Here is a 12,591-nt window from a genome sequence, read left to right on the forward strand (position 1 = left end):
ATCTCCATGTCAACCTCTAGACTATGCGGCTATGAACATTAGAGTTTTGATCTTGCTCACCAACTGAGCTGCTCTGTTCCACACTCACTCCCTGCTAAAATGTTCTACCCCACACAGGTCCCAAAGCAACAGAGCAACTGCCATGACACAAACCCTCTGAATCCAAGAGCCCAAATATACCTTTCTTCTTTGACACTGGGTTATAGGTGTCATGACTTGGTGATGAAGAACGGATGACCACCAAAGCTTCTTTTGAAAAGGATATTAAACGACGTAATTAAGGACCTGCTGTCGGCCGGGATCAGCATGGTGGTCATAAATGTCACCACAAGCATTTGACAAGTGAAAGACAAGAAGAGAACATATGAAGGACTTTGGAGGCAGCATCCAGTGGCACAATCACCAGAGGCTGGTTGGGGAGGCTGATGGGGGAGGCTGGTGGGGGAGGCTGGCTAGGGAGAATGGTTGGAGAGGCTGGTTGGGAAGGGTGGGTTCTCCTGGGACCTCTGTCTGCAGAGCTATGAGCTCAAAGGTCCAGGGCTTTGAGCTGCTAGGTCTTTTGTTACAGTCATCCCAGCAAACAAAAACAGCAGCAAGGGGAAAGAGAGTCTGGGTTCATAGAAGAGCACACTTAAAGGGACAGAGATGAGCTCTGAGCATGTGAAAGAAGCAAGGGGACCTGCATGCAGCAGGCACTGAGGGTGAGCTGAGGCGAGCTTGGGAAAGGTTAGAGGTCACTAAGACCTCTGCGCACCAATACACCTACCATTGAGTGCCATCAAGGGCTTAAGAGCACAGAAATGACAAAATTCTGATGTGGTATCAGAGTGGGACCTCCAGTGGGTCCAAAGGATAAGCTTGAATAAGGGGCTCCTGGCCCTACATACAGAAAAGAGAAGGGGAGGTGGGGACCGTGCCTAGGGAACCATTGCTTAGGAAGATCACAGAAAGCAAGGGTGATCACTGATGCTGCCCAGTCTACCAACAACCAAACCAGAGGAGACAGGAAAGCCATCAGGCAGGGCAGAGGGCACTACTACCCCAGCCCAGTTGGCAGCAGCCCTGGAAGCCAGGCTGCCTCTCACTTGTGTTCTCCCTGGAGCCATGTGGCAGATCCAGGAATGCCTAAGATACAACACAAAGCAAACAAGTGCACCAACACTCAGCTGTCTGAGGCCCAGGGGACAGCAGTGGGGAAGAACCCAGGCCTGGGTTAATGAGTTTGGCGGAGGGTGACACTGGAAGTTTCCTGACTCCAGCTTCATGGTTCACTACCTGAGCTTCAGTCTCTTCACCTGTGAGACTAGATGCTAATACAAAGAAAGGTCCCAAATAGTGTTGGGACAGCTCTGGATAAAGCCACAAGGTGGAAGCATCATAAGTCAAAAGTGTGTTAAGGTGTGTATATGTGTGTGGTGGGGGTCATGTCCATTATTCTAGTACCTCAGATGCTGAAGCAACAGGGCCACTGTGAGTTCCAGGCCAGCCCAGGCTACAGAATGAGACCCTGTCTCAACTCAAGCAAGCAAACAACAATGCATTTACTACATTTAACCTACCAACAGCCTGGAGACCTCAAATGTACTGACTGATTATGTTTGTAACGGCTGGAAGAGGTCACCTAAAATAACCCAATCTAACAGAAAGGTGCTGCCTAACTCAGGTAACTGGTTGACTACAGTAAGGAGAGTAACCTCCACCATGGTCACCCACATACACGTTGGCACCACTATAAAGAAGTCATCAGGGAGGCCTGGCAAAGCGTAAAAGGCCTCTCAAGATGCGGAGCTGAGAAAAGGAGTCAGGGTACATGATGCTCAAATGGATGCTGCCTCCTGCTGTCCCCAAAGTCACCCTGGCCACAGGACAAGAAGGGGTGTGTACAGAATCCCAGCCTGAGGCCCTAAGAAGATCAAGGGACACATCTGGTGATGTTTCCTTCACATCATCTGGTGGAGCAGCAGTAAATGATGACAGGCATCCAGTTCCAATCTCAAAACCCCAAAGTAGCAACAGTGGCACCTGGAAGGCAGATCAAGCAGAGATCTCAAAGAGGCTGACAACAGGTGAACAGGCTCAGGTGGGAGCCGGGGGTACAAATGCAACAGCCGAGAGCTGCACAGCCGGTGTGCTGCTGTGTCTCAGAGGGAGGAGCAGGCACAGTTCAGCGGGCACGGCCATGCACTGTGCATGGTGTCAAAACCCCACTAAGAGCCCGTTTCACAAGTGGATGACTATGACAATCTACTCAGTACAGTCAGCTGCAAAGGACGGTGGCGCTCTGCAGCAGGAGGGAGCACAGAGCACTTGTCACCACTGCTGGAACCTCAGCTGCAAAAGCAAAGGACTGCCAAACACAACCACAAACACTTGTTACATAAATCGGGAGGAGACTAGTGTTTATTTTATGGTCCTTCTCTCAAGTGATTAAATTTGTCAAGATAATTTTAAAATTGAAACTGTTTTTAAAACAAGAGCACTGCATCTTCCACTGAGCCGATTAGCTGAGTTCAATAGCTGCACGTCTACCAGCTGCCCTGAGCACAGGCCCAGGCAGAGGCAGGGGAAGACAGAGGCTACCTCAGACCCTCCCTCAAGGAGATCTGCTTCAGGAGATGAGGTCAAAGCCAGGAAGCAAAGAGGAGGAAAACTGAGGCACAGAAACGCCACAAGCTGAGAGTAGGCAGAGTGAAAATGTGTCAAGGGATGGTCAGATGGGGCAGAAGGGCTGGGTGAGGCCTGCTGAGAACAGAGGCTTCCCAGTTGCCCAGCTCTACAGAACCTCAGTAGACTGCAGCCAGGTGCCAGATCCTGGGCTAAGTCATAAAGGTTCCTACAGAGAAGGACTTGGATTTGATGACAGGCAGGGAGTTCACGGATACTCTAGAGTAGACAGTTCCCAGACAGACAGGTGAGGCTCCGAGTGCCTGGTCTGGTACCTAGCTACAGCCTCATTTCCCACACCCTAGCTTCCTGTCATCTGAAGCAAGAGAGAAGAAGTGAGTGGCAGGTGCCATACTCAGCAGGCTGGTAGAATAGACAGGAAGTGCCCACAGCAGACACGGAGCCCAGGATCTGGCGTCCAGGGCAGCCAAGGAGCAGCTGTGTGAGGACAGCTGCAGGACTCAGGTACTCCCCCAGAGATGCAGGTAATGCTCCTTACCTGTGGGACTGGGTCACTGCTAAGACCTCCCACCCAGTGGCAGAATAAGGTTCCTACTCTAGCCTGAGGCAAACCCACCCATGTCATACCAGAACTCTGACCAAGAAGGGCCTCTGGGCACTGTCAGCAGTACAGTGAGTGCTCTTTCAAAGAACCAGCACCTATTATGAGAGGAGAAGGGCACTGAGAGAGACAAGCTGGCTCCAGTGATCAGGCCCTCATGAGGTTAATTGTGGGGTGGGATAAGGGTGGAGGACACAGCTCTCTGAATCTACTCAGTACAGTCAACTTTCTCATAGCTCTGGTTTTGAAGGAGGAAGGGCAGGAGGAGAGGGGTGTCTTTGGGGTTATGCATTCATGATGGAGACAATGGAGACATGGCATGGGTCTGACTGGATGTGGAGGGGAGGGGGAAAGGTTTCCAGAGTTCCCGGGCTATAGCTCAGGGGAATTGAATACATCAGACAGTGTTCTGTTCATTGCGATAGGGGATGAAGATTGAAGGCCTCTATTTTCTCCGTGATGTAAAAGGCAAGGTCACTTGCTTGGCGAAAGGCAGGGCAAGGTGAGAGGCCTAATGAGAATGGCAAAGGTCTACGGAAACTGCCAAGGATAATGGGAGAAACAGCTGATGAGGGGCAGGGAAAAGGATTGCCATGCAGTGCTGCACGTCCAACGGCGATTGGAGCCCATAAATTTCCAACGGCACCAATCAGTGCATGATAGGTCTCCCTCCCACAGCCAAGCTCAGCAGACAAGAGCTGAAGAAGCAGAGCCAGGGCGGCAAAAGCCACCAAGGAACAGGAAGGTGCAGTGCATCTGACAAGATGGTGGCAGAAAGCACAGCAGCAGGATAGACGTGCATGAAGGTAGACATGACGGGGCTGTGGGTCCGAGGAAAGGCCAGGTGGAAGCAGAGAATAGAGGAAGGCAGGACAGTGAGGGCTGAAGGCCAGCTGCAGTGGGATGTCAGGGGCACAGCAGGTGGTGAGGGGACACCCTGGTGTGCACAGGGAAGCAGCTGGGACTGCCAGTACGAAGAACCTCCCAGTCACTGATATGTCTCCTCAGCAGACTCAGCAGGTTCAATCCTAGAAGCAAAGCATACTTCTGCCTCAACCCTTCTGGAGCAAAACATATGGGAAAGATAGGTAACTGAGGTCAAGAGACGGTCACATCCCTGCACATGGTCTCCTTTTAAAGACCACACCATGAGAAAAAGAACAGCCAACAGAGGAGCAAGAGTGAGCGCTCACATGGCTGACTGCACAGACACCGGCAAAATGACTGCCAGTGGGGATGATGAAGAAACAGGTGGATGCTGTGTCCCTCAGACGAGCTTGCTGAGGGCGGAAATCGGTCCTGCTCATCTCTTCCTCCACAGGCACAACAGGCTTGGCTCCTAATGGGCACTCAGAAACTGTCAGAGCAAATGAATGAATGGAAGGAGCCACTCCACATTATGATCAGACTCCTGTGAGAGAAAATGCAAAGATAATCAAAATACCCATGGCTCCTTCCTTATCCGAAAACTCCATTGCATTCTGTCATAGTGGGTAACAGTTAAAAATGACTGCTGTCCCTTTTAAGAACAGCAGATCAAGAAAAACCACAAACTAAATGTTTAGAATTTCTTGAAAATCTAAACATAGTGTCATTAAAAATTAAAACACTCACATCCTATACAGAAAGTCATCTCTCAAATCTACCAATACGAATAGAAAGGACAGAGGCATCCTTCACTGTGCGTGCGTGCATGCGTGTGTGCGTGCGTGTGTGTGCATGCATTCTGTGGCATGTGTGTGAAAGCTGGCGACATTTCAGGAGTTGGTTCTCTCTTCTACTCTTGTTTTTGAGGCAATCCTCTTGTTTCTGCCACTGGGCTGCATGCACTTGGGGTTGCTAGCTCTTGAGTTTCTGAGTGAGTCTCCTGTTCTCAGTTTCCATCACACGGCAGGAGTGCTGGGGTTACAGATGTGTTCCTCCACATCCAGCCTTTCTACATGGGTTCCCAGTCCTGACCTTGGGTCTTCAGGTTTGCACCAGCAGCACAATCAGCCCCTGAGCAGTCCTTCTGATCCCCTCGGCAAGAGCAGAAGGCTTCCCAGTGCTCAAGAGTCCACGTGCTGTCCCCATCCCCAGAGGCTGACACTGGAGGAAACGGGAGTAAGCCCCACTTGAGCCACTGTTCCAAGCACAGAACATAGGAGTCGCAGGAAAGCAGGCAGAGAAACAAGAGGAGAGGCAGAGACACCTGAGAAAGAGAGGGTGCAGGACACAGGGCACTACTGAAAAGCAACAAGACTGGCAAAGCTTGAGGAAGCAGTCCCAGAGAAGAGGGAACCAGAGGGAAGGAAGGGAGGGAGGAAGGGAAGGAGGGAGGAGGGAGAGAAAAAGGGAAGGAGAGAGGGAAGCAGGCAGGCAGGCAGGCAGGTAGGCAAATCAGACTTCTTCAAATAGTAAGTCTTAGTTTGGAAATTGGGTGAACATTTTAAATGAGTTGGAGTCAAAATGTCAAAGTTCCAGCTCCTCTGGAAGACAAGCATGTGTTCACCACAGCAGAGCAGAGCTGTTCAGAATCCTAAGGCACAAGGATCACTGGAGCCCAAGAGTTCAAAACCAGCCTGAGCAACTTGGTGAGATCTTGTCTCAAAAAAGCAGAATATGGACTCAAGGATTATATCTGGGAATATATACAAGGAAATGCAGGCAATAAATGAATGATGAAAAGGAGGCCATGGTTTAGAGGAGAGTGGGAAAGGTATGTGGGAGGTTTGCAGGGATGAACCAGAAGGAAGAGATGCTGTATTAAAACCCAATCACAAACAAGCAACAACAAAGGACAGGAGAGCCAGTCAGGCCTGGTGGGACATGCCTGTTTTCTCAACTAACCGGAGGCTGAAGCAAGAAGGTCAAAAGTTCAAGGCCAAGCTGGGCAGCTTAGAAAGACCCACAGTAGAACAAGGCCTGGGGATGCAGCTCATTCAATGCAGAACACTTGTCTAGCAGGCAGGAGTGGGACCCAGCAAAACACACACACACACACAACTATATGCAGTGATGTAGGGTTAAACACTAACATATGTGTCAATTACCACATGAGACTCACACTGTGCAAGGTGAAAACAATATACACCAATAGGAAACCCAAGAGTAAGAGCCCTTTCATCTCTGAGAGGACTTTTACTGGTCACTGGATGCAATAATTGAGTTCACAGCCAGGAGCGCCCTGGTACCCATGTTCTGGTTTCTCATCATTTCCCTGGTAAAAGAACATGGATTCTTTAAAGAAGCAGTCAGTTGTAGCTAGAGGTAGACTATCAGTCTACTAGAAATGTCAGGAGGACTCTAGAATAATGGCTCCTACAGCCAGAGCCAAAACAACTGGATTATCACAAAGAGCAAAGCCCATGCTGGCTGAAGCCCAGGCTCCATGATGAAGCCTCGATGCTCTCAGAATCCTGACACTAACCAATGAGGATGCATCAGTGGCCATCTGAGATGACTTAAGATGGACGCCACTAATTATCCTGAAAACCAGGAAATAAAGAAAGAAAATCAAGAATCTGTCTCACCGACCTATATCATTAGATTTTGAGAGCTCTCAAGCAGCTGGGAGAGAAAGCTCTCCTCTGAAGATGTCCAAGCATTACACCAAGGAGCAGGACAGGACAGAATTCAAGAGTCAGAACCATACAGCTTACAAAGGAACAGAGGTCTCCATGAGGACTACCACAGCTGCTCACACTGATGAGCAGTGGTCACATGGGTGACATCACTGGCACCGAGAAGCCACGCTCAGCATCTGATAGAGAAGCCCCTGGAGCTCTCACTCGCCCACCTGACCAGGACAGAGACAGGCCCCATCTCCACTCAGTGCCTAGTTTATAGAGAACACCCGGGATGAAGAGACTCTTAAGGCTACACACCCAACCACCCACCTGGGATGGGACAGTCAGCGGGACAACCTGGGCTCTTCAGCCAATACACAGCTAGGAGAGAAGGGGAGAGGCACAGTTTTTACCATCTTCAAAGACTTAAGAAACTCACATAAGCCCAATGTGGCAACCTTGTTTGTATTTACACCCAAATGGACCATCTGGAAAAGTCAAATTTCATCATAGCTATGATGGTGAAGGTCCATGATCTAGCACTCAAGATGCTGAGGGAGGAGGGCACAGGCCAACTTCAGCACTCACTACATAACCAGTGGGAGGCTGGCCTGCCTCAAACACAGAGCCCCGAACAAGACACACACCGACGAGATACTGGCCAGGCTAAGTAGTAAGAGCAGAGGCGCGTTTTACAACGGCACATCTGTTTCTATACTTGCATGCAGAGTACTGAAGATAGGGCACTGTGCATTCTAGGCAAGGGCTCCACCACTCAGCTACATCCCCAGCTCTGCATTTCTGAGAGAGCCATGCTAACATATTGATGGTTGAGGTGAGAGGTGTCCGGAAATGTTTTCCTCTGTGATGGAGCCCATCTGGGTGAGATAAACGCCAACGCCTGGGAAAGTGTTAATGAGCAACTTGTATTCTCTGTCTACTGGCGTGTCTCAACATATCCATAATACAAGTTGGAGATAACTTTCTTCACTGGAAGGAATACAGTCTGCTTCTTCCATGAGATGACAAGACCTGCTTCAGGCCGTTAACTCCACCAAGGCTTTTTTACCTGAGACACAGCAGGAGGGAATCTGCAAATGAGATCTTAAGGTGGCAATGCTCAAACCTGGTTGTCTGGATCCTCAAGGTACCGCGCTACAACAGGCACAACGTACTGGGAGACCATCACAGGAACATCCAACCTGCTTTCTTGCAAGAAAGCAACAGGGAAGGGATTTGCTCCATCAGCTCAGTCCACACAGTGGGCTCTACGGCAATGGGACAGAGAGAATTCTATTAAGAATAAGCCAAGCATCTGACATGGTATATACTAATGGTTTCTAGCTTTTCTTACTAAAATACTTCATCAAGAAAATTAGACAAATGCAGTTTAAAAATCATTTCCCATTTTGAGTATTTATGCTACAGACAGGCTTAAAGAGCTAGTAAGCCACACAGCAATATAAAACATAAAAGGAAGAGAGGATGACAGCTCTATTATAACAAGCCATATACAAATGGAGAAAGGACCAAGAAGTCTGCATGCTGGGCCAGCGTCCAAAAGCCATTACAGCTAATGGCTTCTCTGCCAGACCTATGGGTTGTGCTTATTTAAATTCCAGCCGGGATGTATACATTATAAATAATTCTTTCACAAATGCACTCCCCCACAATCCACGCATCCCAATTGTTTCTAAGGCAAAGCATTAAACAAAAGACCGTTCGAGCTCCAGTACACCACATTAAATTTAACACAAATATATAATTGCCGCAGCACTGTAAATGGTGATTCATTTACGAAGAGAATCCATTCAAAGCCTCGAAACATCCACGTGGGCCTTTTTAAAAGCACCGTGTCACATTCATATGAATATTTTAAACTAATATGGGAGCTAAACGGAAAGCTTCTTTTTCTCTCTTCAGCTAAAATGATCAAATTCTAAGGCCTCAGATTTCTGGAACTTTCTGAAGCATCTTGCCATTCACCATGAGTGCAAAGAATGGGGAGCAGGGCAACTGTCAGGCCTGGCAAGCCCACCACTCAGTCATCCTCCTCCTCTTTACTGTGTGGTGGGGGTGGGGAGAAAGGCAATGACAGAGTGTGCCGTAGCATGCTTTCTTCCAGAACAGCAATCACAGAGAGGCAGAAAGAGCAAGAAAAATCAAGATCAGTTCACAGAGATCACAGGTGAGAGGAACTAATGACTGGGATTGTTCTAATCCAAAGGGCATCTTCTGATTAGGTATTTCTTAGCAACCAGCACTTTGGCAAAACTCAAGAAATACAAAAGGCCTAACTGCCAGGATGAATGGCCTCTGTCACATTAGTCACTCTGATGTTCCAAAAATAAGAACAATTTGAGTCGTTCTGAAGTAAAATGTCTGTTCTTTACGACAAAATCCATCTACAGTCACACAGGGCTCAAAGCTCACTGATTAACATGAAGCCTTTAAATTTTAGCTACTTCTTTATAGTTTATAATTTTTAAGAAATGTGTAAGTAAAAAAAGAACTGAATAAACATGCATCCTCTGAAAGTCAGACAGCCACCTCCATGACTGCCAGGATGCCCTTATCACTGTGGCTCAAGACTTCCCATGGTCCCCTGGCAACAATGTAACTATGGAGATAGACCCCCACAGTTGGTTACCTGATAGGTGCTGACTACAGGATGCTATGTTGTAGGTGCTGTGCTAAAAGCAAGAGGGCTCTGAAGCAAAGGAAAGCCAGCCATGTTTATCCAAGAGGACAGAGACAACCATGGGCCGTCAGAGCTGCTCTAATGTCAGTCAAAGCCCTCTAGTAACTGGGACTTTATCTCACAGCCTGGCAGTCAGAGTAAAGTGACAGGGGAAAGCCTTTACCCTCCGGTGCTTACTAGTTCTTTAGGCCCACACAGACTTGGGAGAAAACCCTGAGTGGGTGTAGGGTGGGGAGATCCAGAGAGCACCTGCTGGTCCTCTCAAGATCTGGAGCATGAGGAACTACACTGAGGGAACTGCTTTATATCAGGCACTTCCTTGAATCTCCAATGATTATTCTTCCACCTTCAATATGATTGACTTTAAACAGGATGGACCTACAAAACCTATTTTGAGGGAGCACGGACAGCACAGGAAGGCTTGGTCAAGACAACAACGGTAAAGGGCAGGTCAGTGGCAGCAATTATCTAAGGAAAGGAACGTTGTCATTGGGTCCTAGGACAGGCAGGAGAGCAGGGAGGCAGCCTGCAGCTGAGGAACAACACACTGACCAAAGAGGCCTTCCACAGATAGCAGGCAGCACTGAGCCACATGGCAAACACAAGAGGCTCTCACCAGGGGCTGTAAAGATGAGACTGCTACTGTAGGCCAAAGATATGTGTTGTCAGCATCTCAGTCACCTGCAAGGAGCCAAGACCTCTATTTAAGTATGACCCCAGAGCAGGGACTCCTCCAAGAGCAGGCCTCCCAAGGGGCAGGACTACGACTACAAGCCCAGGAAGCCAGTATGAACTACTCAAGACAAGGAGTCACAAATAAATGCTTTATTAAATATTTTTAAAAAGAGTTGAACTATAAAAAATTATTAAAGAAATCCTCCAACCAGGAAGAAAATGACACCAAACAGAAATCCAAATTTACATAAATGAATAAAAATCAGCATAAATGATGCCCACGTGTAAAGATTTATCTCATTACTTAAGTCTCTTTAAGAAACAACTATTATATAAAACTGATAATGAATTGTGGCTTTCTAGCACATAAATGTATGTATGTATGTATATATGTATATGTAAAATGGACAACAAAACAGCAAAGAGATCAGGAGACAATAATGAAAGCATATTAATATAATTTTACTACACTGTGAAGTAGAAAAATATTACTAACATCAAACCCTGCGATGCCACTAAAATAAGAAAACAAATTATAACTAATAAACTATTAAGACAAACTGAATTCATAAAAAAATTCCATTAAACCAAGAAAAGGCAGATAAAGACCCAGAGAGAAAAGAGTTATAACAAATGAACTCAAGCAGCAGGACGGCAGCTTCAGCACCAGTGACTACACACGACACAAATGCCCCAAACAATCCAGCTAAGACACCAAGACCCAACAATATACTGCTGACAAGAAACACACTCTAATGCACATGCACATGCGTTTAAAGTGGAAAACTAATGGGAGTCGCAGAAAGCTAGGGTGGCTACATCAAAGTCAGACGGAGAACATCACCAGGGATACAATCGTTTCACAGTGATAAAGGGCTGAGCTCATAGAGAAGATATAATAATCCTAAATGTCTATGTACTAAATAACACAGCTTCAAGCTACAGAGTAAAAATCAATAAAACGACAAGGAGAAATAGATAAAAGTCATGGTGGGAGTCTAGAAACAGGCCTACGCATACATCACCAATGAGTCTTTACAAAGGTCAACAGGAAAAAACAGCTTTTTCAAAAGTGATGCCAGAATGAACAGACACTAGGAACTAATGACCTAACTCCTGTCTTGTACCATGCACAGAGATTAATACAAAATGGATTAGAAGGCTAATGTTGAGAGCTTCACCATAAAAGTTCCTGAAAAGAAAAGGAATCCAGGAGGAAAAGCCCATGTGAGCTTTGGTTAGCAACATTTTTGAAGCCTTGAAGCCTTGAAACCTCAAAATATACAATCCATATTATTTTCTTTATAAGAAAATAATTTTAAAATGTCATTAAAGTGAGAAACTCTTTCCTCAAATGACAGCCCCAAGTGGGGAGGGGGAGACAAGCTACAATGAGGAGAAAGCACCTCATAAAGAGGACATACACCCACCCTTCAAACTCCTCACAAACAGCAGAAGCAACGCTACTCAAACTGAAAAAATTGGAAATCAACATAAATTGTTATCAGTTGCCAAGTAGGTAGACAAGATGAAGACCTAATGTGTTCTGTAACACCGGTGAGCCTTGGAGACAAGCTAAGTAAAGACCACAAACCACAGGGTTCCACCGCTATGCACGGTGGAGAGAAAGCAGGCTCCCAGCTGCTTAGGGTAGAAGACTAAGGCCAAGTGAGTAGAAACTGGTTGTCGCAATGAGATTTATTCTGGAGGTGGTAAGAAAATTTCAAAATTCCTTGCAGAATGTTCCACAATTATGAAACTATGTTAGAATCTATCAACCAGAAATGTGAAAGTTGTAAACTGAATGGTATGTGTAATGACACTGTACCAGTAAACACTATAACATGAGTAATAACGCTATACTGGTAAACTGTATGCTATATGTAATGGACATCATACTGAACTATATGCTATATGATCTTAGTCAGTGTTCTACTATGAGGAGACACCATGACCAAGACATGCATTTAACTGAAGACTTGCTTATAGTTTCAGACGTTTAGTCCATTATCAAAATGGTGGGGAACATGGCTGTGTACATGGCACAGGAATGTTGAGTGGCTGAAGGCTACATCCTGGTCAGGATAGAAGCTGAGCCTTGCTTGAGTTTTAGAAACCTCAAAGCCCACTCTTGGTGACCTCGCTTGAACAAGGCCACACCTCCTCCAACAAGGCCACACCCACTCCAACAAGGCCACACTTCCTATACCTCATAATCCTTGTAATCCTTTTAAACAATTCCACTTCCTGGTGACCAAACATCCAAGTATATAAGGTTCAGGGGCTGGTTTTACTCAAACCTCCACACATACTTAATGGATATTATACCACTTTGATGAGGTTGCCCTTTGTTTGCTCTCTCAATCTGGACACTCCAGTCATCCATGCTGTGTGCTGCAAGCCCCTGACGTGATGGTGTTTGCTGCCTCTCTATCTGCTCC

The 12,591-nt window shown here is 46.8% G+C and overlaps 1 protein-coding gene across 11 annotated transcripts in view; it reads right to left on the reverse strand.

The window, feature by feature from the left end:
• Window positions 1-12,591, reverse strand: part of LOC117703469 (uncharacterized) — an 83,260-nt gene that overhangs the window by 32,319 nt on the left and 38,350 nt on the right. For 5 of the 11 annotated variants that reach the window (XR_013109060.1, XR_004606167.2, XR_004606169.2 and 2 more), the window contains one exon: window positions 7,901-8,042. The exons of 3 other annotated variants lie outside the window; for them this stretch is intronic. The gene's annotated coding sequence lies outside the window, so the exon portion shown is untranslated. Of the gene's footprint in view, window positions 1-7,104; window positions 7,156-7,843; window positions 8,043-10,091; window positions 10,157-12,591 lie in introns of all 11 variants that reach the window. 3 more of the 11 variants (XR_013109061.1, XR_013109059.1, XR_013109063.1) reach the window with 3 other exon arrangements.

The sequence above is a fragment of the Arvicanthis niloticus genome, chromosome 2 (assembly GCF_011762505.2).
Source record: "Arvicanthis niloticus isolate mArvNil1 chromosome 2, mArvNil1.pat.X, whole genome shotgun sequence".
Taxonomy (NCBI): Eukaryota; Metazoa; Chordata; class Mammalia; order Rodentia; family Muridae; genus Arvicanthis; species Arvicanthis niloticus.